Source organism: Pteropus medius, unplaced genomic scaffold, assembly GCF_902729225.1.
Source record: "Pteropus medius unplaced genomic scaffold, Ma_sr-lr_union100, whole genome shotgun sequence".
Lineage (NCBI taxonomy): Eukaryota > Metazoa > Chordata > Mammalia > Chiroptera > Pteropodidae > Pteropus > Pteropus medius.
In genome coordinates this window covers 11,022,026-11,049,489 of record NW_024349796.1, presented here as the reverse complement: position 1 = coordinate 11,049,489, position 27,464 = coordinate 11,022,026, and positions in this window count along the sequence as shown.

The window sequence follows — 27,464 nt, the reverse complement described above, 5'->3', positions numbered from 1 at the left end:
AGCAATATTTTAAACCTATATAGAAAAGAAAATTTAACACTTCGTATCAAATGTTACTGAATCTCATGTCAAATCTTAATATTTTCCCACAATTATGCCAGAGCGAACCAAAATAAAACACTGTACTTATAGCTGAACCCACCATGTGCCTTTCTCCTCATTCTCATTTCTTTCCTCCATCTCTCCTTACCCAGGCCCTCACACAGACCTCTGCTATCGACGCTAATTGTAGGTCCTGGTCCTAATTACCTTATATCATTGATTGATGTGTTTGCAGACTAAGCTATCACAAGTGAAATCCAGCTTAGTCACATTTCCGGATTGAAATCTCTTCAGTGGCTCCTTGGCTTCTACAATATGAGGTCTGAGCCCCTCGTTGTGGACTGTATCAGATCTGTGACCTCTCCCTTTGCATTTATTATTATGCATGCAGAAGCATAAAAACACACATTTAGTAAAATCCTGTTTAATAGTAATCCTGAGCAGTAGACTGGAAATTGTAACAATTGGGATTAACCACACAGCACTGCCATTACCAAGCTATGTGACATTGGGCAGATCACTTAACTTCTCTTTGCCTCTGTGTCTTATTTGCAAAATATGGCAGTTAAACACTAGCTGTCCCAAAATGCAAACATATATACAGGGAGCATTTCTTAAAGAAATATTGAAACTGTTTAACAGCTCAAATATTTAAGTAATAACATACTTGAAACTTTAGTCTGCATTTTCATCTAGGGGTAGAGCTAACATTCATAAAGTATTTATTAGACTAAGTAATTACCTCACCTTTTAAAATGCAATTACTATTACTACCAATTAATGGATGAGGAAACAGGCTTAAAACATTGAGTTCATTCATTTACTTAATCTTTCAATCAGTATTTATCGAGTACACATTTTGTGCAGGCAAATCTTCTAGGGTGTATGGATACAAGTGTGAGTGGGTTATGGATACAATAAATCACAAGTAGTAATAGGTGGGTCCATGTCAAACTCACTTAGGACTCACTCCAACTGCTCTTTAATATCTCACTCAGTCTGGCTTCAGTAGCAGATTGCCAGGCAGAGAATGATGCAAAATGGTAAGAGCTTTTTTACTGGAAATTTCCTTATATGTGAGGAGAATTACAAAGACAATGGCAAGTTATGAATATTATAAAACTAAAGGCAGAATATTATAAAACTAAACTACAGAATTAGATGGAGGCCAAATAGCTATGTTCATAGATATTCATTTGAGTAGCGCCCTTCAATGACTTTCATCATCTCCAAATTCTCTCAATTTTTTCTTTGACGTTTCTGCTAAATTTGCCCTGTTCTTTGCTTGTAACTGCCAGCACGCTAAGCTTGCATCCGTTTATACTTGGTTGCCACAGCAACCTCCTAATGGACATTCTTTCTTATCTCTGCCGTCCAGTTCATCCTGATTTGTGAGTGGTCAAGGTGGATTTCACTGTGCCATCTCCATTCTTCAGGATGCTCCACGGCTTTTTATGTCACGTCAAGTGTAGTCCAAGCTTCTCGTCTTAGAGTTCAAGGATTGGCATTGTAACAGTCTCTTTCTTAATACCTAACACTTATTACCTAGAATGTATGCACTTTTTTTTCCCCCCAGGTCCCCTTTCTATCCACTATTCCTTTTTTTTTTTTCACTTTTTCCTTCTCTGCTCACCCATCCCCATGAGAAATGCTTCCTTCCTCCTTTCAACGAGGTAATATACAACTAATGTAGTTCATGAAGTCATGCCTTTTTAATGAACTTGTTCTCAACAACTTCACATCATGTTTCTTTTCACTTACCAAATCATAGAATTTTAGAAATTAAAGTAGCTATTGAATTCTTGTACCACCTCTTGATATTTAAATGTGAATACAAAGGACCAGTGTGGTTGTGATCAGCCATGTAATTTGTGAGAGATTCAAGTCAACCTCAGGTTGTTATATTTCCAGGTCCGGGGTTTCTCTAACATCTCTGTTTTCTAGTCATTGATTATATGATCTTACAGTGTTCTTTAATTATTGCAATGTTGTTAGATTTGTTTTTTTCTCCAAAAGGTTTGCAAACTACTTGAGAACTAGCATTATAGCATATGCATTCTTTAAATATACCTTAAAAGTATCTGTTTATTTAATCACAGTGCTCAGATTTTTTAAATTGCATACATTGCTAAAAAGCTACTATCGATATGCAAATTAGAATTTAATAAATAGTACGAAAACTTTAACAATGTAAGGCATGTTTTGAAGAGATAGTTTATCATAGACAAATAAGCTAGCAATGGTTATATTCATAATTTGCGTTTGTTTTTGTAAGATTAAAATCCTACCCTTTAATTTCTTGTTTCTCTAATTATAAAATGGAAGCAAGAACATACTTGATATTTTATCAAATTGAATCTCTTTCTTCCCCCAGGATTTATTGAAACTGAGGTTAAACGAATACTATATTTCAAAATCCACACATTGCAGTAGAATATATAAAGTTCTTGTTTGAATTTCACTCTTTGCCATGTATTAAAAAGTACTATTTTAAGGCTTTGGAAGATGCTCCCAAAGTATCCCTAAGCATCTATTTTTCAGAAGGATTTGTGGCCTTCTGTGCCACTGATGATAAGGAATTTCACTGTCCTGGCTTCCATACTCAGTTTGACCTATTCATTTAAAATAAGCTAATCCTGGAGGGAGTTTAGCCTGAGGCATAAAATGATCAACCCAGGAGTGGAAAGCAAATCTACTGGCACACATGCAAGACAGATAGTAGAGCCATGGTGGAGTGTCTTTATTTACTTCATTCATGTAAATAAAGTTTCAGATTGGACCTCCCCGTTAAAATCGAGAACTGCTGCCCTCATAACAATTTATTTGAGTACAAGGAATTGATGTTACAGAGAATATGACTTAGTTACCTTTGTACAACATTCAGTTGGTGCCAAGGTTCTGATTCCAGTGATACAATTACCCAGGAAAATACAGTATTAAAAACAAGAAAAATAAAAGGATGGCAAGAAATTATGATGTTGAGGACATCTGCTTTCTTTAGGGCTTGTTCTCGCAATTTATGTTAAATGTGAATTTTGAGTATAAACATATCTTCTTTGATAAAAGTCTTGGCCAAAAGTCAAGTAAACTTTTCTAACTCAGCACGTTTCCCTAAATACACTATTATCACCCGCTCACCCACCATCTGGAGTGAAGCTTCCACGAACTAATGATCTGTCTGCCTCATTAACATCAGGAACCGAAATCCACAGTCCTAAAACCACCCTGAGCTGCAATGATTCCTGGTCTATTAACCATCAGGGCTTCTGATAAGAGATACCTCTAAGAGTTTCAAGTCAAACCAACTTAGTTGGTCCGAAGTAAGGAACGGCCAATATCAAAATTGTTTTGTATGAATGCAGATATATGGGTATAGAGAAGACAGAACATACACCACGCAAAAGTATTGGGTTTCCTCATTAGCATAGCTCTTTTTTAAATGTATGCAAGATTTCTTGAGGGACATCTTTTCTTTGTTGGATAAAAAATATACATATATATTTCATTTAACTTTGAAAATATTTGCAGTAACAGAAACATATCACTCAGCCAAATCCTTGAGCTTGAGTTGAGTAACTGGAACAGAAATATAAAGATTATATTATCACTAATACATTCTGATGTTATTAATTTCTCATTCTGTTATAATGGAAACAAGAGGCTTAGTCTTTCAAATGCAGGTATAAGAAAGCCCAGAACTGACTGGTTTGCAGAGCATAGATTATAATGATCAGAAACTGTGACTTTCACTGAAGATACTCAGTTAACACATCACAAAGTCAAAGTCTGTATTCACAAAATACATGTTAGAAGTCCTACCAGAATATGGCACGGTGCCCCCTTCCATGGCAAACCCGTACTTTTTATCCTGTGTGTAGAAAATGAATAAAATTCTGATTAAATTCCTGTGCATTTTATCAAAAATATCCCAGGGGCCATTGTGATAGGAAATTGAGGAAATATCTCCTGTTCCTTTGAACAAAGATCATATGACTTTACATAATTAATAATTAGCTTCAAATCATTGCCATTAGATTCATCTTTTATTGCCTTTTTTTTTCCAATTTCTAATCAGTGGGCAAATTGTGGAAATTTGCAGAAGTAGCTGAAGACCCAGATGTATTACATATATTGACAGGGTTATGTGGTGATTAAGTGTCTAACTAAATTTGGAACTTAGATCTGTGTTACTTCAAAGCCTATAATTTTTCTGTAGTCCTGTATACTGACTCCATTGTCACCTATCCCACTTTGGTTTGTATAAACCTCTAATTTACTGGTTTGTTGGATTTATTCTTCACATCTCAGGTTGAAATGTAAGTTTTTAATAACTCAGAAGGTATATGATCTCTTTGTTGCTCAGTAGATAAATGAATTCCTTCCAAAATGGAACTTAGATATTGGTATGTTATTGCCTACTTTGTGCTATGCTTTACCACCAATTTTCTATAAAAAACATGGACACCCAGAATTTTCCTATTTAAAAAAAGGGAATATCCCACCATCAGTATTAAACAAACATTGGCCGGAGCAGTCATCTATGCATTCTTCTTACCTGTAGAATGAAAAGCTGGAAAGAAGGCCTAACTTTCTCCTGGATGCTGTGTTCACAGCACAGTCATCAGCCATCCTGCAGAGCTGTAGAAATGACTGCCTTTTTTTTGTTCCCTGGGAGATGATTTCCCCATATCTACTCCTTGATGTTTTATTCCTGTGAAAGCTTTTTAAGGCTTGTTTACTTACTCACCTGCAGCTAAAACTTGTTTTCCTAGGTAGGCGGTAAGCCTTTTTTTCCGGGGCCAGTTACAACTTGCTTTATTCTTTAAAAGAAATCTTTTTATTTTCCATATTTAGAATTATAATCTTCACATAATATTTTTAAGAGCAATTTCTGTCTATCTCTGGTTTTGTTAAACTTTAGTACTTGGCTGGGTGTTTATATGCCAACAGTTTAGGTAACATGTTTTACATGTTACCCTAATACCTTCAAAATACAAACGTACATGTGAGTGAGAGTTATTTTTTGCTACTTAATGTTGAGGCACTTTCTGAAGTCTTGCTGTGGAATGCACTTTCTGAAGTAATTTGGTTACAAGGGATCGTTTCTGTAACATAATAACCCCAGTAAAGAAACTGCTTTTGATTTTCTTTTTAATAGAAAGACCTACAAGATTTATATTCACTCACTGGCTATGAGGGTTAGGTTATTTTGTTGTGTGATTAGTAAATCTGTAGAATTTTTCTGATAGATTATTGACAGAACTCAAATAATACAATTATAGCAGATTTAGAATAAAATCGTGCTTTCCAAATAGTATTTTTATGTTAAAAAAAAACATTTTATACTTTGGAAAATGTTTGAGGCAATAATATGTACCTCATTATGACTGAGCTCTCTATGTATTTAAAAATACAGGTAGCTGAAAAGATAGATATTCCTATCGATTGTAGGCAGCTAAAAATCTTAGGACTTTCTATGAAGTCTGCATGACTTTATATCATCGGATATTTTCATAAAGAATTGGCTCCACTTTTGATGATTGATGGCTGATGATTTCAAGCACACCTTTGCCTCTTCCCGTCTTGCCCTGCATCTGATGAGAAAGCCCTCGCATTTCCTGCTTGGGCTCCAGCAGGAACTTAGAACCATGTAAAGCCTCAGCCAGCCAGTAGGAACCTTCATTTTCTGCTCACCTACTAACCATAACAGCTCCACCCCACAAGTCTCCCTGTCTCTCAAGCCATTTTCAAACCTGCTTGAGACCCTGACTGGTCCTCCTGAGGGCACTAACCTCTGTCAGAATTACATCTTTTCACACCCTCGTGGTACATGTGTGGTTTCATCAAACCAACGCCTGCACCAATGAGGTATCGATCCTGGGTAAACCACAGTGAAAGTGACTGTGATCTTTACAACATCACAATTTCACTCAGTTTTCTACCTTTAAATATTTGAATTGAAATATTCAAGTCTTTTAATATTGATAATGTTCTCTGTACATTACAGTGTGACTGAGTTCTTATGCTTAGTACTGTGATGATTCCATCATCGGTATCAAAGCTTTGATCAGGAAAAGGACAAGACAGGACTCTGGGAGGAGTTTGTCATAGGCTCTAAGCTCAACTGAGGAAGAAGATGCATTCTTTAGGTTATTTCTTCCAGAAGGTTCCCCAAGAGACAGGGGCACACAGAAAAATGCTCTTTCTGTGAGTTTTATACTTTTAGATGATGTTTCCTTGTTGTATCTCCAGAGAATCTACATCTCCTGTGATTTTAAGACTATGAAAATGCTAGCTAGCACTTTAAAAACTTAATGGCTATTAAAAATAATGAAATGGTTTCAAATAATTTTAAAACAGATTTTTTAAAAATATATATTTTTATATATGTTATTTAGTAACTGAAGAAATAAGTAAAAACTTTCAGAATATCTTTCTCACAAAACAACTGTAGGTTACATGTGATTGCAGAATCATTCTCGTATGGTAACAATTTAAAATAAAGAAAAAACAAATAGAATAGGAATACGGTCAGAAAATTTGTGTTATATTCATTATTTTTTTATGTGAGGTGATGGATATATCTATTAACTGGACAGGGGAATTCTTTCAAAATGTATTCATATATCAATTCATCATGTTGTTCACTTTAAATATCATTTTACTTGTCACATATACCGAGTAATGCTGGAGGAAAACAAAAAGGGATCTGGACAAAAATGATCATTATTTTTAATGTTTATATTTGAAAATTACTTGAAAAATTGCTGACCAAGTAACAATAGCAATTTCATATTCTTCAACCAAATCTAAAAATATTTTCTTCCTCCTTTTTTAATGTTTTGTTGAAAACAATGCACTGGGATCTCTAATATGCAAATAGTTTAACAATACAGACAGGAAAGATACAGTCTGTACTTTAGAGAATAGGCCATCACAGTTGATGCAGATGGTAGTCATTTTATTTTGACAGCCATTATGTATATAAAATGTCAACCCTTAGAATGAAAAATAGACAAAGCATGATGACCTGTCACCTTTTATGAATTCAAAAGAGCAATGCACACCTTATCTAAATGAGAAACTTTAGTCTTTAAAGGCTCTAATTATTTTTGTTAGCTTCTCTTGAAATAAAAAAGTTGAAGACAAAGTGTAATAGAATTAGTGAAATTTACTAGAATAATAGACACCATTTAATTAAAAATTGTAGGGTATTAAATTGCTCCAGATGAAAACATTTAAAAATTCTATATTAGCAACTCACGCCACAGATTATTTTCACTGGTAACGTCTGTGCTAATGAAAGAAAACACATATAGTTTATTAACACATATCCAATACTTACATGCTAAAAATTTTGCATTATGTCCCATTTCTATAAAAGTCAAAAATTCAAATATGGCATATATACAGAAGCCAACACTTAGTATCTGCTTTCTTACCCCAAAATCCAGGAAACAAACATCCCGAAAAGTATCTTCACAAAGGCATCTAAGGATAAGAAAATCTTATTTCTTCATGGGTTTTCTGTATTCCGATAGGACCAGTTTTATCCTGTGGTAGGTGGAAAGCCATTCAGAGTTTTTGAGAAGAGAAAGAGGAAATTAGTAGTTCAAAAAATATTAGAGCTTAATTGGTGACTATGGTAATAGAAAGAAGTAGGAAAATTTACAGATGTTCACGTTTGGATAAGTGGAAGATTTTAGAGTGATACACAGAACATTATTCACTGTTACTGACAACGAAGAGAGAAGAGTAAATGTATCAGTTTTCCCTTAGACACTTCCGTATCGTTTCATAAGTATGAATTACTCTTTTTTTTTTTTTCCAATTATTGTAATAAAAATAAAGAAAACAAGTAGCAGGCTGAAAGATAGTAAGTAGAATCCACAAGACTTAAATTAGTTATATATGCCTGATGAGCAAGTACATAGAAATAATAGCTTTACTGAACTAAGATTTCTCACTTACATGAATATATCGATTTTGATTTCTTTAACCAAGATCAAGAATACAAAATTAGCGGTGTTTTATTGTTGTTTTTTAAGGGGGAAGGACAAAATGAGACATTATATTTCTTTTAGATTGATAAGAACTGCCATTTGCAACAACATGCATGGGCCTTGAAATAATCATACTAAGTGAAATAAGCCAGACAGAAAAAGTTGAAAATCACATGATATTATTTACATGTGGGATATAAACCTAAAAGCAACAAATGAACAGGACGAACAAACATAGACGCATGGACATGGACAATAGACTAGTGGTTACCAGAGGGTAGGGGAGTGGGGCAGGGGGAAGGTAGATGGGGAGGAGGAGAAAAAAAAAAGAAAATAATTAAATAATTTCTTCAATTAAAAAATAAATAAATAAAAGATATATATATATATATATGAACATGATAAATTATATATATGTATATATGTGTATATATATGTATATACATATATACATATATGTATATATGTGTATATATATATATATATATATATATATATATATATATATATATATAACATGATATGTTCAAAAGGTGATCAAGATAAGTCTGGTTTTCCAGAGATCTGGATATGGACGAAAGGGGAGTTGTTGGCAGGGGTTGAAGACATGGGGGTGGGGAGTCTGGGAGAGGGCCCAGAGTTAGAGCAGAGGGTCTGGGGAGGGCAGAGTCAGGAGCATAGCCCTGGGACTAACCGATAGTTACATGGCTGGAGCACAAGAGATTTGTAAGAAAATGGAAAATGAGAGCTGTGTTGTCGTCTAAATGTGTGAAAAAGGGTGGTGGCGGAGGGGAGAGAGAGAAAAAATGAAGCATGAAAATACAGTATGAGTTTGGAAACTACACAATATATAAATCTTTGATATCTACTGTATCTCATCAAATTGAAAATCTACCGAGTCTTGTATGAATCACATACTTTATATATATCACTAAGAAAGGAAAAATGCAGCCATTATAATCCGACGATGACACTTTCTTGTATCAGTTATAATCCCTATTTTGATAGCGGAGTTGTTAAAATGTAAACGTGATGACAAATGGTGGTTGTGAAAACGAACCTTATTACGTCGAGGCCATCGCTTCATCAGTTACCCTCTTTCATTTGAAGCTCCAATCTCTCTGATTTGCCTGGATCACTCTCCTCTGCCTACACTTTGCTTTACCCTCCTTTTCGGTAAAGAAAACAAAAACAGAGCAAAGAAACTATAAAACGTCAGCTCAGCTGAACTCAGCCATTCAATTTTCTCTATTTCAAATGGCATAAGCTTTCTAGTCACATCTCTTGAATTCTTTTATTTTTCTACCAGACTCGTATAAAATAATCCCCTTCAACAAAATTCCCCAGAAACTTTCTTTTCTTCATATGAAATCTTACAGTTTTCATATGGACAGTTCCCTTCCCACATGATCAATTCCACCTAGGAATCTAGTTCATCTTTCATCTCATTCATGTTGTTTTGAAGCAAGGAACTTTGGGGGTCACGTCTTTTCAGATGTTTTATGTAATAGATTTTGAGTTTCCTTTCAGTGTAATAATTCACGATCATAATGTAAAGAAGAAATAAAAGCCTGCTGTATTGTACTTCATGGTGCTGTCCTGATGTACAGAATCTCTTTATAAAATAAATAATTATATTACAAACATACATATATATTATTTATGTGAAATGCAAATATTCAATTATTTACATGTAAACATACATCTCTATATACATATATACACCTCAATTCATTATTTTGTAATTCCACTTCTTTTTGTATGTTTCAAACAAACACAAGCTCACGTTCAGCATTATTTTTAGAGAAATGTGCATGGTCTCTGTAAAATCGATTAAGAAGTCTATAGCTCAGGAGTCTGTATTTTAAAACATTAATGCAAGTTATAAAGAAATGTCATTTTGACACAGTGCCTTGTTAGCTGCAGGAATCTGTCAGCATTGACTAAATAGTGAGGCCGTGCAGAGCAGAATAATTCCATAGAATCTTTTTATTTATAGGTTGTCCCACAGTGGGTTGTAACTGCAGTGGATGGGGGCTCACAGCGTTTGGGGGCATGGGGGGCAGCAGTGAGTGAAAGCCTGTGAAAAAACAAAGCCATTTGCCCTACAGAGCGCTCATCTCTGTATTAGCACCTCTCCTTCTGATAGTTCATAAAAAATCACAAGTGTAGGATTACAGGTAAACAACACACAGGAGATGTTTTTATCAAATCACTTTATCTTCTCTCACCTTCAAGTGGGAAAAGAAAAGCATGTCCCAACATATGATGTAAACTGATTCATGGGACAGATGTCAGCATCTGTGTTATACCCAGTGGTGATGATCCTCAAATGGTTAATCTTTCTAGTTAAATAGTAAATGAAGGACTGAGCATTTATGTGTTTTTAATGCTACCATAACAACATTATGAATCATTTAAATGTAATGCCCAAAGTTTTCATTTTAATAGGAACAATCACCATCACAACAATAATTAAGAGGCCTTGGTAAATAAGGCTCCTGGCGTTGCCCGCTGAGAGATGAGGGGGAGGCCTGCAGAGCCCCCCTGCAGTTCCTGGCAAGTCATTTCCCTCTGCCAGGACACCATCTGTCTCAAGATTTACACTGCCCAAGAGGGTAATTTCTAGAAGGAGGCAATAATTACAGTGATTACTTCCATTGCCCCAAGAGAACAATAGTGCTGACTCCGCCACTTGTTGCAACCTGATTTAGTCAGCTCTTCCCCTACGTCTAAGACTTTTGGGTGACCCATTCTTAAAGGGGCATTAACCCGAGGATTCTGTGCACCCCCTAATCTGTCCTGATCTCCCATCCCTCCAAATCCTACAAATACTTCCATTAGATCTCCCGGAACTCACAACCATATCTTCCATATCTTCAAAAACGTCTCGGATCATTCCTCCTTGATCCACCTGAAACACAGGAGAACGTAAAACCGCCATCATCCCTCTGTACCTCTGTCCAGTGGGAGTGGTTTTCCTCCAATCCCTTGTGTTTCACAAGCTCTGGGGGCGGTTTTATCCTTTTCATTTCTAGACCATTTATGTCTTCTCCCACCATTCTAAGACAAAACATCAAAAAGAAAACGGCTTTCACCGATGGTCAACAGACTAGCACTTCCAGGTGTAATCATGTGTAAATTCTCCAGTCTTTCTTGAACATCGAAGATTGAAAACCTGAACACTAGGCGCACTTGCCCTCTCTCGTCGAATGTCCCTGTCTTCACTCTCGGTTACTTAAGCAGCCGTGTTAAGGGAGCATCCAGTTTGCTGATTCCTGAATTTCCTCCTCTGTAAGTGGCGTTTTCTAATTCCACCCCAGCGTGTAGAGCCTGGAACCTCTTACTGCTTATAACATTGTAGTATTTAAAAAGACCCTAAAAGAAAAATAATTTAAAAAAGTAATAATAAAATAAATTGTTTTTTTTTTAAAAAAACAAAAAAACAAAAAAACCTGCATTTTAAGCACTCTGCTCACTAACCACCAGCTCCTATTTTTCCTGTTTATTTTTAGTCGTAACCCTCCTTCACCATGACCCATTTTATCGTGGCTTTTAATCCATTGGTCCTGTCACTTGTCACTGCGATGATTCCACTCTTGCCCTGACTTCCCGCCATGTCTAGCTCAGATTCCATGTGACCGGGGAGGCCTTAATGTCCTCCTCAGCTGGACTCCACTTTAGACAGGCTTCTTTCCGAAGATGGGCAGACTCCGAGCCTCCCTTTTCTTAGACTATTTACTTCAGAACACTTGCAAGTTTACGTTCTCTGCACCTTTGAAATGTGAATCTCTGCCTCTTTCCAGTTTTACGGTCTAGACATGTCTTTCTCAAGGACCTGGGAACCATCCACTTTGACATATAATCATCGAGAGGGATAGCTCTCCTTCCCGATCTCGGATTTGGGAGTGTCTGTGGGAGGGTAGCAGCATTAACTGGCAAACACAGAGGCCGGATCCATCACTCTGACCAACCCACCAGTTTTCTCATTGCTTCTATTGGCTCCTTCACCTTTCTCTTGAATCCACTCTTATCAGGTTTTATTATTATTTTTTTCTGAGAAATAACTCATGTCAGTGCTATCTATAATGTCTTTGTAGCTTATTTTCATCCCACTTGATCTCTCAATTAACTATTTCTTTTTAAAGTATTTTCTTCACTTTGTAACGTGACATTTATGGCTAACCTCCTACATTTTGATGACCTTTTCCATGTCTCTTTTGCTAGCTTCTTATCCTCTACCCAAACCCTAAATGTCCCAGTTTCCCAGGGCATGAGTGATTGGCTCAGGCTCTGTCTTCTTTTCTATGTATTCTCATTCATTAGGGGATATCCTTTACTACCCATAATTTAAATACTATCAGTGGTCTATTTTGTCTCTATATTTCTAGGTTCAACTTCTTTCCTGAGCTGCAATCTGGAATATCCAACTGTTTGTTCAACATCTCTGCTTTCATAAATGTTGACTTAAAATATATAGTGATTCAAATAACACTTAAATATGCTGTCAATTCTCAATGAAATCAATATTTGGGATAAAGCGGAAAGAGGGCTAAGACCAGAAGATAGATTTTCAGTCTTTCCCCTGCTGATTATAACTGTGTAAACAAAGCTTGTCCTGTCTCACGGGGCTCTTGCGAGTATTAATTAATTAATTTCATATAAGGTTCTGGTCTTATAAGTCTAATGAGTGCTTGGTGGATAGCTCAAGGCATACTTGTTAATTTTGAATTTAAAATTAGTGTATTTAATGGAAAGCAATCTCTTATTTATTTCACTTATTAATTTAACATTAATTTATCAGATTTTTAGCATTTTATCAATATGTCAGTTTTGCATAAATTTGGGATACATTAACAGTAAAATTAATGTGATCCTTGTCACCACAAAGGTTATAGTTTAGAGGAGCAGCTACACACTCATCAAATATTAAAAAAAACAAAGGGGTGTGTGTGTTAGTGTGTGAAATTTGGTAAGTGTTAAATAAGTATTACCTGATGTCGTCACTTTGTATTGCTCACAGGTGAACTCGAATGTCGAGAAACATTTAATAATTGGAATGTCGAATCACTAATAAAATAGTTGTGGATCATTTTGAATTATTTAAAAAGGCTAAAATTATGATTATTTTAGTATAAAAGCTGCCTTTATATTTAAAACACAACCAATGAAAGTATTACTTCATGAAAACCTTAGGGGAAGTTATTTTAATGACTATATCAGAATAAATTATAATTGAGCTTTCTAAGGTTGCATGTACTGTATGCTTTTGAAGTGCTCATGTTGCTTGAGGGTCTATTTCTTACATTTTTAATTATTTCTACAAAAGTTTATTATTCATTTGGCCTCTCTATGAAGTAAAAATATGCTGAGTCAATTTTAGCTTAGCTCCTTTGCAAAGGATCACTGAATTTAGAAAACACTGAGACCCTACCATATCCAGAAGTTATAATCATTGATGCTTAGATTTAAATATCAAACAGACAAATAAATATAAGTAATAGAATATAAAATAAAATAAGACTTTATATTGGTACTAGAATGTTTGAAGCTCAAATATTTCTAAAGCCCAAATCCTACTATCATTAAAAATTATTCTGTTATCGTACAAGGTCAAACCTGTAGATTTTTCATCTAAAGATGAAGTAATAGGTGAGAAATCTATATATTAAAAATTAATCAAAAATCTGTTTTCACAAGGTAATCTTTCTCTTTTTCTGTTGTCTTAATCCAAACACTAACATAAAACAGTGAAATTGTAGTCTTTTTGATGTAGCAAACATAACTACTTTTCTACTAACACCGTATTCAAATAATTATCTTAAACAAAGGCAGTTCATGAACTTACTTTATTGACTAGAAATAAGGACTGGAAGAATGTTTCTTGCACATGTATATGATCTTACTTCCCTAATTTTAGATCTTCATTCTCTGAGGGAACTTCTCAATTAATAAATCGACTTGACTTATGATCAATGTAGTTAAATCTCAAAACAATGTCAGTTTTATTGTAGTATTTCTTTTTCTTCCTCTTATTTTGCTTTTATTGGTCCAAAGAATAAAATATTTGTGCTTCAAAATCTTTCTATAGAAGGGCCATAAAAAATTATGTTATAGATATTTCTGGGTTATGTAATATTTAGAAAGAAAATTTCTAAATATTGATTATTCTTATCAAGGATACATGCATCTTCACATGTTAATCTATTATCAGTCACTATCATCAACAATGTCTTTATTCTCTTTTAGTTATTTAGTAACTTGTGTTACATTGATCTCATACTGATATGGGATACAAGATATCTGCACATAATAGGGATATATACAGTATAATATTAGTTAAATTAACTTTCCCATTCTGTGTTTTGTTTTTAATCCCCTGGAGTATATTGAAATGTGTGAAGATAGATGAATCCAGTGAATTGAGTGAGAAACATTTTTCTTTCTCTAGGATGATGACACTAATTAAAGTCATAGTTTTTCATCGATGGCTTTTAAATTATTCTTTTATTTATTTCTAGATTTCCTCTAATGAATAAAAGAAAGGAAATTATTTTCAGATTGCAAATAACAGTAATGGTTCAAGAACTCTTTGTAGTGCTTGCTACATGCATTTATCATTTTTCCATGTATACCCACGTGCTATTTTATAATTAATTATTTGGAGCAGTAGATTGTCTTCTCGCCCAAATAGAATGAGCCAATTTCAGTTTGCCTCTAACTACAAACAACTGCTAGTAATATGGGAATTTGATGAACACAAGGCACAAGTCTTTTGCAGAAACTATTTACATTATATTCACATAATATTCTTTAAAGAGTACTGCATTTCAGAGTTCTTTCGTAATGGAGGAAACAAGTCATCATAATTTCATGTAATCATGCTGTTTTTCTAAATTGTTTGTGACTATGACAGGTCATTTTTAATCCAGCTAGCTGTTTACAATATATTAATGTGAAAAAAAACACACAAAAAAACCCTACAAATTTGCATATTCTTCATGCTGAAATAATGTGTGTCCTTAAAGAGCTTATATTTTGAAGTGACAGCAAAATTTTTTCAACCGGTTTATAGCCTACCTCATGTTCATTAACAGCAGGACAGAGCTGAAATTTGTAAGCACAGCAAACCTCCCTTCAGCCTGTCTCCTACATCGGTTGCTGGGACACGTATAAGAATTGGGCCATGAATGCTCTGTCAACAGCATGGCCAGGCCCGAGGGAAAGCGAGGGCTGAGGCATCTCACCGGGAGCAGACTCGGTTCTGCACAGAGTTTGCAGACACCATTGATGAGAAGCTCAGCATCCACACTGCTCATTAGTAAGAGAAAAGACATGGGCGCACTATATTTGCCTCTGCCAACAATTTTGATAAAGAGAAACTTAGACCTGTAAAAAATTTGGATTCTCACAGATACAGTATTTTACTCTCTTTGCTGGAGATTGGGAATAAAACAAAACAAGACACGTAGACCCACATACGGGTGTACCCATACATGCCCACAATTCAAATTATCATCCCATATTAAAACCACGCAATTAATTGGCCTGTCTCCTCATTGAAATACAAAGTTAAGAAACAGCCCTCTTTGTGCTGTTTTATGTCTCATCACAAGCTCTGTGCCTAATAAATAGTTGGAGATGAAAATACATTGGTAGATTTGTGATAAACTGAAACCCAGAAGTCAGAGAAAGAAAATTTCCTTCCTGGTGTTTAGAAAAATGATGCTTAATGATGCATCTTTTGTATGTGGTCTTTATCTCTGGAAATGCAACACCATCAGTAGAATGAAAGAGAGCTGGTCCTCTCCTGCCACATCACCCTTATTTCCACTGTCTCCCCTCCTTCATACTTACTGTCTTTGTAGATGCTCTGGGCACTAACCATTTCCATTTAAACACTTAAAAACAAATATGAAATGTCAATCCATTATGATCTATAGAAGTAGGCATTTATATAAATCTGAGTGTAAAAGAATCTAATTTATATTTGTTTCTTTAAGCTGACATGATGATGGAAATAGCAGAAAAATGACTGTGCAAATCAAAGGCAGAGCTGACTCCCCCAAACCAGCATCTCGATTTTGGAGAGCTTTATACTATTTGTCAAAACCCTGAGACTGTTTCTGCAGTGACACGGGGTCCTAATAACCAGGAAATTGATTAAGAGTCATGTTTGTCGGCCTGCTTAGACACACGCCGATGTAGAAAGCAGTGTGGAAGACCAGATAAATAGTTAAATATCTCAGATACAGGGAAAAGAAATGTTTCATATCATTCAGCTTGCAGGAGGAAAAGTATAATTAAGCTTAGAACTTAAAGTAGAACTAAAGAACCAGGGAAAATGTTAAAAGCTATCATAAGCACTAAACCACAATTTTAATACAACACAACTTGACTACATTTAAATAGCTTCCTTCCACTCGAATTGAACTAGTGTTAGGCAAAGGTTATCTCCGTTACTATTGCTATGTCACAAACCACCCAGAAATTTAGTGGCATAAACATTCTTTGTGTTACGCTCACAAACTATGGGTCAGGAATTTGGACAGGATGCAGTTGAAATAGCAGAGATGGTTGTCTCTACATTAAGATGTCTGGGGATCTAGATGGGAAGATCGAAGCCTGGGGGTCACTTGCAGCTCGGGGGCTAAAATCATCTGAATGGACGCTCCTTCACTCACATATGTGGTAACTGACTCTGATGATCAAATGATGCACAGGGTGTTTATACATAGCTTTTCACGTGGCTTGGGCATCTCACAGCATGACTATGTGGGCATAGAGAATGATTCTAGGAAAACCAGATGGAAGTTGTGTGTCCTTTTCTAACCCATCACTGAGCGTCGAAGAATATCATTTCTGCTGCATTTATTGGTGTCAAGCAAGTCAGGTCAGGTTCAAGAAGAGGGGACATAGATATCACCTCAAAGTATTGTTTTCCACAGTCAAGTAGCAGATAATTAAAAAAAAAAAAAAAATCTTTCTTAGTCATCTTAACCCTAAAGGTAAACATTTTAATACCTCCTATTAGGAAAACATAAATTTCAAAACACCAAAGGCTAATGTTTCTAAGCAGAAATTTAAAGGAGAATTTGAGACTATTAAAAAGTGTTCATTTTCTTTATATATTATTCTGGGAACTTTTTCAAAAGTTGACCTTGCTTCATTCCTATTCTTAAGTAGCTCTCTAAATGGTGATCCAGCACTTTCTATTAACTCAGAATCAGTGGCACCATTAAAAATAAGATGATCTTCTGAACTGGCTGGTGAACGGCCCCAGTTCCTTGAATGTTAATAATCACCTGTACGTAGGGCCGGCTTCAACAGTCTTTCTAAAAGAGACTTTTGTCTTTCTACTTACAGACTTGAAAAGCTCCAATAATATTTTCAGGAGCTAAAAGTCAGGTGAGAAGAAATATATCAAGTGATTGCTGCCTTGAAATCGCTCAGTAGGATACTAGGTTTCTATGAAATTGTCTGAAGTTAATTGCACAATTTCATTCCCCTTTATAAAGAGAAGTAGTGATACCTAGTGTAGGTTAATGCTCTCACTTGAGAGCTAAATAAAAGAAAAATCTTTTGAACTTGGTAAAGCACAACGATTAATTTTGTCTGTTCAGGTATAAATTAAATGTATAGCTACTAGTTAGGCTTTCAAAGCAAAAAGCTAGTCATTCTTAAATCACAGTGCTGTGCATCTTAAACTAAACACCAGACAAAATGGGATTTTTTCATTACCGGGATTAAAATTCATCCTTATAGCCTAAATCTCATCCGCACTTCAAAATCCCATTTAAAATTCAATAGCAATATAGCACCTTCCATATTAACTCCAGCTAGTGACGATTTTGCTTCTTCGACCTGGCATTGCTTACAGTGTCTTACATCACAGTCATTGTGTACATTTACTTCATTTTCTCTTTAGCACTTGAATTCATTGTATAACTTTCTCAATTTTGTATGGTATAAAAGAGAGTAGTTGAGTCAAAAAATTACCTTTTAATTACATTTGAGATAAATAGGTATTGCTATTTGGTGCACAGAAAAGTAATTGTATTTGTTAAATAATGTTATCTCTCATAAATATCATGGGAAGACCATGCTTGTCTGTCTTTCTCATGCACATACCCACATACTTCCCATCCATATGCAAGTTATTTTTGCATCTGGTATAAACGAAATGTTCCCCCTTCCCTCAAAATTCATACATTGAACCCCTAATCCCCAATGTGAAGATATTTAGAAGTAGGGCTTTTCATAGGTAATTAGGTCATAAGGTGGATTCCTCACGATGGGATCGATGACTGTCTAAAAAGGGGAGGAGACACGAGATCTCGCTCTCTGCCATGTGAGGACACGGCAAAAAGGCAGCCATTCTCAGCCAGTAAGAGAGCCCTCACCTGACATCACACCTGCTGGCACCTTGGTCTTATACTTTCCAGCCCTCCAGGACTGTGAGAAATATATGTTTGCTGTTTAAGCCACTCAGTATATTGCATTCCATTATAGCAGTCCAACCTAAGACAACATCTATGTTTCTAAACATGTGTTTTACAACTTATCTACCTAATCTCTATAAAAATGTAGGTTATAATACAATGATTTCTATAAACAAATCAGTAAAAATGTAGTTACAACATTAATCGAACTACTCTTTAAAAAGTTATATTTAACATAAGTAAAGGGTATTATATCTTGCTCTGCAAGACACACACTGAGAGGCAGTGTGACATGTCATTGAGTTCATTTAGAACGTGTTGGTGCCAACTTTTTTTTTTTTGACTTGCCTTTCATGTGATGAAGATTTTAGTGATATTTCCCTTCAAGATTTCCCGAAGCTAAAGTAATTTCGAGAGCATTTTTTTTTCTTATTTTTATGATCTTCTTAAGGGAATCTCTGATTCTATCCCCCTTCGCTGTCTCCCAGTTCCTTGGCTGCCTATCTTAACATTTCCATTGCTTCTATCATGGCTTCAAAGAAACAGAAAATACCAAATAAATAAATGTGTGACAATACATTTGATGAAAATCAAGATTTGTAAGTCACAAACTTAGAAAATAGGATTTCCTCAAAAGTTCTACCAACATCAGGTCAATGGCAAAATATCAGGGGATTTAAAATTCTACTTGTTGATAAATGATGTATGCAATTTAAAAATCAGTAAATTCGATATTAAAATGCACTGCTACAAATGTAATGTTTAAGATGTACGATAACTACCTAGAATTATAATTAAAAATAGATTCCTGTTATATATTCATTAACTAATATGTCAGTCAAATATTTTTCAGTTTCTAAAAGGCTTAGATCCTAAAATGTATTATTTACAGTTAAATTTAGTGTTGGCTCTATGTTAGACAAAATTATTATGCATTTGTGAGATTCTAACTCTTCAATTCAATTTTTATGTTATGATAACAAGCATTAATAAATGCTTGATTTTTTTTCTCTTAAAATAAGACAATCCCAATTATAACCTTAGCTCTGTAATATACTATGAGATATTAGGCCATTGCTTGATATCTCTTATTTGATTCCTTGATAAAAAATGTTAGGATAATAGTATTTACCTAATCTAATAGTATTAACCCAAAAAGAAAAGCATACACACACAGGCACACAGACACAAATGCTCAGATATCTGTCTGCCCTTTCTCTCTCCTGATCTTAAATATTAGACCTAATCCTCCTTTTATCTCATGATAAATACAATGGATTCATGAATCCTCCTGGGATATATATTTTTAATATCCCTTTCACCCTCCTTTTTACTTCCTTTCTAAAACAGTTGAGCAATCTCTCTATCTGTATCTCTTTCTCTCTTTTTTATCCATCTGTCTCTTAGAGTTAGTTTCATCCCGATCCTGGGGCTTTAGCTGGAAAGTGTGGAGACATACATTCTCATTTCACATGACCTTGAACTTGGGAAACAATAACCTGAATTCACTGCTGGTGACAATAAGAGAAGTTAACTCAGGAAAACAGAGATGGAAGATGGAGAAAGACTAATTCTTTATAATATTGTTTTATCCTGCAAAACTAATGGTGAATGGATACTTTTCAGCAACCATATTTTTCAGTTACATGAACCAAGTCTTTTTTTCGGCCTAAAGCTAATTTAATTTGGGTCTCTGTGACCCACAACTAAAATAATCCTAAAACTCAGTTACTATACTGTCATCGTTCTATCATTAATCACATTCAGAGCATTGCCAACTTAACTTTTTGACAACAATTTGAATGATTTTTGCCTTTCAAATCCCTGTTATTATCATTAGTAATTTTCCTGCCAGCTTTATTCAGATTGCTTTTGAGTTTTATGTTTGTTTATCTCTATGAATCTGTGATTGTTAATTTTGTGTCAACTTGGCTATGCCAGCATACTAATTTTATGTCAGATACCACTAGATATTAGGATGATGGTATTTTTTTAGATGCAATTAACATTTAAGTCAGTAGATTTTCAGTAAATCAGATTACCCTCCACAATGTGGGTGGGCCTCACCTAATCAGTTGGAAGCCTTAACAGAAAAGTCTGAGGTTTCCTGAGGAAGAAGAATTCTGCCTCCTTATTGCTTTTGTACTTCAGCTGTCACATAACCTCCTCCCTGCATTTCCAGCCTGTCAGTCTGCCCTGTAGAATGAAGACTTGTCAGCCACCACAGTTATGTGAGCCAGTTTCTTAAAATTTCTCTCTCCCACACAATTTCTTAAATTTTCTCTCACGCGCATATACACACATCCTGCTGTTCTGGTTTTTTTTTTTTTTTTTTTTGAGTCCCTGAATAAGGCAGTATCCATGATAATTCCATTTATTTCATTAGCAGTACAGCTATACAGATACTTGAGAGCATGGATCAAGTGAAACCTGAACAAATATAGGAGACACATTCATGTACAGTTAGCTAAGATAAGCTATCAAGCAAGCAGTATCAAAATCACGGCTTGTTTAAAAACACCTTTTATTTTTACTCTTTTTCTAAAGAGAACTTCTAATAGAAAAATAATCCACATACTCCTATAATACATGATATTTAGTCTAAATGCAGCATAGATATGTCAGTAACAAGTGTGCAAAATATATTAAGTCTGTGGAGGGAAAAAATCCCTAACATTGATAAATGAATGCAGTGGATTCATATAAGTGCTACAAGCACCATTTTCCATCCTTGATCAGTTCACTTAGATTATCTGAAGCACCTCATTGTCTGCCAGCTGTCAGACGTGTTTTTAATTAGGCACTAATGAAGTAATATATGTATGTAAACCGTTTAAATCTTGTTCCAGTTTGCAAGGACATCTGTGAGTTGGAAAGTGAGAATCCTTGATCTTTGCCAGACGGTACAAATTATAAAACTATAAAACATGAAACTCAGGTACTTAGAATGACTCAATTTAAAACAGGGGAGGGTGCTATTAAGAAGGTTAAAAAGGACATTTTGCTTGACTTAGTTGAAAATAAGGAGGTTTCTCCCCTTCCTGTTTCTGCAGCTATATGTTTGGACGGCCTTATTGCTCTGGTGTAATGGACAACTAAGTGTTTCTAAGTGTTCTGATATAATTGGAGCTTAGACTTAGAGTAGAATTTTGAAAAAAAAAAATGTGATTTTTGGGTTCACTTTATATCAGCAAATGGTATTCTATAATTGTATATGACATTAACACTTTGACTCAGATAAGAAGGCAACTATTCTGTCCTACAAATTACTTTGGACACAGCAGCTTTCAAATTATTTTTTGAATTAATTTTAAATAGAAAATTACTTATAATTGCTGAGAGAAGTGGATTTGAAAAGAGCTTATTTAACCATCTATAGGTATTAAACCAGCCAGTCTTTTTTTTTTTTTTTTTTTTTTTTTAGTATTTTTTGCAGGAAGAGTTCTAGTTCAACTGAGGTCAGTGTTAAAAGTAGAAAATTCACATGTGTGGCCATGTGACTGGTTCCCTGTGACTGAAAGAGACCAGCCACTGAGTTTGTGATCCATGTGAGCTCAGAGCATTGCCAGGCTCTGATTGGTTAATCTTTGGAGTCCAGTCAGCCCAGGTGCCCGATAATAATTCACCTTTAAAAATAGTTATAACTACGTGCACATTTAAATTGTAAGACTTTATTCAAACTAAACTCCAGAGAATAATCTCAATTATGATTCAGTGTTTTATGATGCAAAATTCAATGGTGGCACTGTTGGCTGCATGTGAGAATTCAGTGGAAATCGTCATACAAATATCAGTGCCAAGACCCACCCCACACCGCTGTAAGCCGACTCCCATGGTGGGAACCAGGATGCTAGTGTTTAAGGCGCCTATGACCTCTTAGATGTGCAATCGCATCATGAACCCCTAAAAGGTAGTATCCGAAAGCATCTGGCTCTAGCTGTTTTTTTTTCCCCTCCAGTGACTCTCTGTCCTTCATGCTATACATTCAAGGCCCTTCTTTATGATAACTATCATTGTCATTGGCCCACTCTTTGCGATGACCACAGATAGGTGTGAGAGCAGGAGGATCAGCTTTCGTGTTTTTGTGGGAGGGGACATTTGTGAATATTAATGAATTTACACATTTTCTAAATTGTGTGCTTTTCAGGTGAATTAGGAAAAAAAGCACTCAATTAAAAATGAATTATTAAAATGATGAATTGTAGATAATAGGTTCATGAATATATAGATAGAAGCAGAATCTACTTTAAAAAATGGTATATTAACAGGGAAAGCTTCTGTGGTTCCCGGACAACTGGTTGAATGTTAGATAATAATGTGCACAGCTTCAGTAATAAGACCTTTGCCTAGATTAAATAAATGGATCAGAAGTTGGCCTATTATTGAAACAAAAGAATGTTTTCTTCCAAATACTGCTCTCCATTAATAAGAACACAAACTATAGAAGTTAAGTTTCAACTTTTAATATATCATCAGTATCAAGCTTTATTTATAGAAATGAACTTTATCTGAAAAAATGAAGACATTGAATAATTTATTTTTCCTCAATATGTTATATAATCTGAACTTAATTTAAAATAGTGGGGATGGTTATGTATATTTTAAGAGCTTGAGAAACAATAAAGAACATAGGTTGGTATTAGAAATACTAACAAGAACGATTGTCATTTAACATGTACGTTCAAGAGTCACCGAGGAATGCCGAATTATTGCGTTATGCCTCTCAAAGACGTGATAACCTGGCCGGGTAGACAAGCCGATGTATAACTTATAGTGGGAAGTTGGTCTTCCTACCTGCTAGAGTAGTTTCAAAAATCTTATGATTCATTCTGCTTGGGGGAAAAAAAGTCTAACTGTGCATTTATCCTATAGAAGTTGAAGACCAGGGCAGCAGAGAGACAGGCAGTGGCATTAGAGGCAGAGAAAAGAGCGTGGATGAACAGTTAATTGTGATTGTGGAGTGTGAACGAGCCGCAGATGCTCTGTTGAAAGCCGCGTGTTATAGGGGTTTTAGGTTTTGTGCTAGAGAAGAGTTGCAGCTGAAAATTTAATCAGGTTAGCACTCGATAGGTCTTGCTTTTATTCTGAACTAGGGGGCATGACATGATTAGATCTTTGTTTTTGGCAGAGAATCTAAGACGAGAGATATTGCTATCACTTAGGTGGCTGCTGCAGTAGATACAACAGGAGATAATGACAGCCTATCCAGTGCACTACAAATGAGAATGGTTTGTTTGGTATAATGCTCTTATATTTTGTACCATGTAAACATTTTGTAATTGTTTTCTATGTTCTTATATTACATAAAAAAGATATAAAATTATTTTATTGGTTTTCATAAGCTTATTTAATAATTAGCATGAAGCAAATAGAATTTTAAATGATATATAATTGCCATTTTTTTTGTGTTAACAATCCAAGTGCCCACTTAGTACTCATTACGAGATAATTAGAAACATTTGGGGTTTTGATAATCAAACACATGTCAATCATAGTTGTCTAAAAAGGATAGAAAAGTAGGTATATTAAAATAAACATTAATTATAAGCATTGTATTTAATTTGGGGATCAATCACTGTGTTCTATCATTTTAAAAAACAGTCACAAGAAAACATTATTGTGATTTTCAAAGCAGCATCAAAATATTTCTGCCAAAATAAATCATAGTCCTCATTTAACTTAAATGACTTAAACAAGTTAACATGCTGATGTAAAAGCAAAATTGATTTGCTAATTTATTTTAAAAACATCAAGTTATAATTGCAGCATGATGCTAAACTTTGTAAACTTTTTTCTTTATTCATAAAAACATTTGAGCAACAATAATATATTTATTTATTTCATGCCTACAGCACGCAGTCTTCCTAGGTGGTCTCCCATCCAAGTACTAGCCAGGTCCGACCCTGCTTAGCTTCTGAGATCAGACAGGATAGGGCTTGTTCAGGGTGGCATGGCTATGGATGATAATAATATATTCAATGAGAATATGCTCATGTTTACACACTGTCTTCTCACCAAAAGAGATTGCTTTCTGTCCTCATTTCTCATTCTTGTCTTTGAGCTGATCTAAGAAATATCTTTTTGAATTTGATAATGAGAAAAGAAAAGTACATGAGGAGTTATTAAATAAATAGGTAGGAAAGATAGTCAAATAATTAAATCATCATACATGCTAAAATATTTTACATTCTTCATTGGAGCATTAGATATAGATGTTCGTTTTATAATGTAAACTTTTATATATTTTCATTTTATAGTAACTGTTTCTATGTATAAATTGTAGTAAAATATTTTCTAAAGAGTTAAATAATATTTGTACTGTAAAGAGCCTTTCTAGATTGAGTAAAATCAAAACAGGTTGAATAAAAATAATTTAAAGTTGAAACAATGGAAACTTAATATTTCCTCTCCTTTATTTTTTTCATTTATGTAAAGCATGTTCAAAACTATAGTTAATAGTACTATATATCACTATATGTATCTTATAATATGTATTATATATTGATAGTCAGATATTATTATATATGCTGTATATAGCCTATAATTACATGATTATAGCATTGTATGAGAGAATCTGAAATATTCTGTTGGAGAAAAACACGTGAAAGAATATTATTGACTATTTTAATACTGACAATTTTTCTTCTCTATATGTACCTATTGAGAGGATGCTATCATCTCCCCATGTTGAATTTACTTTTCTTCACATAAATGGAGAGTATTTTAAAAGTGAACTAAGAATCTAATATATTGAAAGCCAATAAAGAAAATTTTATCTAAGAAATCATTCCAAATATATAAATATAAGTAAGAACAAAAGGCAGAATCAATAGATTACTAATATATTACCTCCTATATTTAAGATTTGCTTACAGAAGTTTTTACCTAACTTCGTTCTGACCAACTCATCGCAATATTAAAAAATTACAACAAACAATTGTCACATGGATATGCCTGGACTAGATAAGCTACTAGTGTTGGCAGTTAGTTGATTGCTTTGATGTTTTAATTAATGTGACATTCAATGATGAATTGCAGAGATGCGGTCATTATAGTATGCTGCTCCCTGCCTCCCCGCCCACCCCCACAGAATAACTGGGTCAGTTCGGCAGTTGTACACTTAGCCCGCGTTTCTTTACTTTCTCTGTAAAATATGACTTAATTAAGAAGCTGCATTTGAAGTGATCTCCAGAGTATCCAGTGACATTTAAAATAGAAATTATGGCTGACCATGATGCTCGACAGCAGTCCTAATAGTGCACGTAACATTCCTATGGTTTGTGATGATTTTGATACCCTAATAGGAAAGTTCTAAATTGGTTAGCACTTATAAATCTGTCAGTTCCTTTCCTCAGTCTTGGATCTGTAATAAACAAACAATACATGACATTTGATGATAAAACCTTAACAGAAGAATGTATCATTTCAGGCAGACATTTAGATATATCTTGAAGTAGAAGTTAAAAGTTTAGAAGCACTGTACTTATTTATGTAAAGGAAATTAGATAGATACATGACCCATTTTTCTCTATTCAAGTTTTATCAGACAATATGAGCTTAGGAAAACCTCTGTCTGTTTTGCTTATTGTTGTTGATGTTTCCATTATTTAGATAAGGAATAAAAATTGTCCTGAAGTGTACTGGGAGAAGGCTTAGGTAGATAATGTGGTATGATCTCTAGTTACTGCTATGTTGCTAATTAGCACGCGGCCTTGGGCAATCACTTTATCCACTTACACCTTAGTTTTCACACCTTTCCTAACTGGGGATTATACTACATAATCTATAGAGTTTTAGCCAGTTTTAAATTGCTAGGAATATATTTTTACAAGAGATTCTATGGCTTTATTTGATACCTTTATCTCTGGGCTAGAAAATAGATTATTATAGAGCTGTGAAGGGCAAATAGAAGAGACATTTCAAACTGATTCTTCTTTTACTGGAAAACTTACAGGTTCTTGGTTAATGTGTCCAATCATTAAAATATAGCATAATGCTCTCTCTCAATTGCTAATGCACAGAAACATTTTCCATGAGTCCCTTATGATCTTAAACATCGTCTATATGACTCTGCCCTAGATGTGTAGCATCTTAAACAAGTGGAGATGGCAAATAGTGATTCAGGACTCCAGAATACAGTACCCAAAAGTGCCATTGACTCCTCCTGAATTTTATGCTTTAGTACTGCATTTGCCAATTGTAGGGCATAGATGCTGTGGATTCTGGATAATCTCAGGCAGCACATGGATAGATCATTAAAAAAAGACAAAGAGACATAAGGAGAAAGATGCACCTTTATTAATTTCATTCTTTTTCTGATGAACTCAAATACGAAAGTCTCATTTGGAGCTAGTATATTTTTAATATTGATCTATCACTTGTTAATCTCCTTTTTTAGCTGAGCTCTTGGGCTCAAAACATTTGGCAGTCAGCATTATTTTGTTGCCATTGAAGCTATTGTTATGATTACAGTCGACTTATATAAGAGGATATGGGTTTTAATATATGATAATGATAGTTTCATTAAAAATAAATGTGTTTAATTAAAATATTAAAATACAGTCACAAATAGAATAATGTATGTATAGAAAGAATAAATAATATGGTTTATATGTGCATATGGCAAAAATATATATGCATATGGTAATGTTATATAAAAGATATGTTTGTTTACGAACTACAGATTCTATGAAAAAATCACAAACTTTAAAATGAAAGAGATTAAGAGTAGACCACCTCCCCACCCCTTATCTTACTGCAGATAACTTAGAATGAATTAGTTGAAACTTTCTAAGCCTCAGTTTTCTCAGTAATTTAGAGATTATGATACCAAGCTTTCAGTGCTGCTGTGAGGATGAAAGCAGATGTAAGGTAAAGTATCTGGAAACTGGAGATGCTGAAAAAATGTCAGTTTTATCTCCCATGTTAGACAGGAATGGATGTGCTTATCTTGGTTCATTAGGATGAATCAATACAG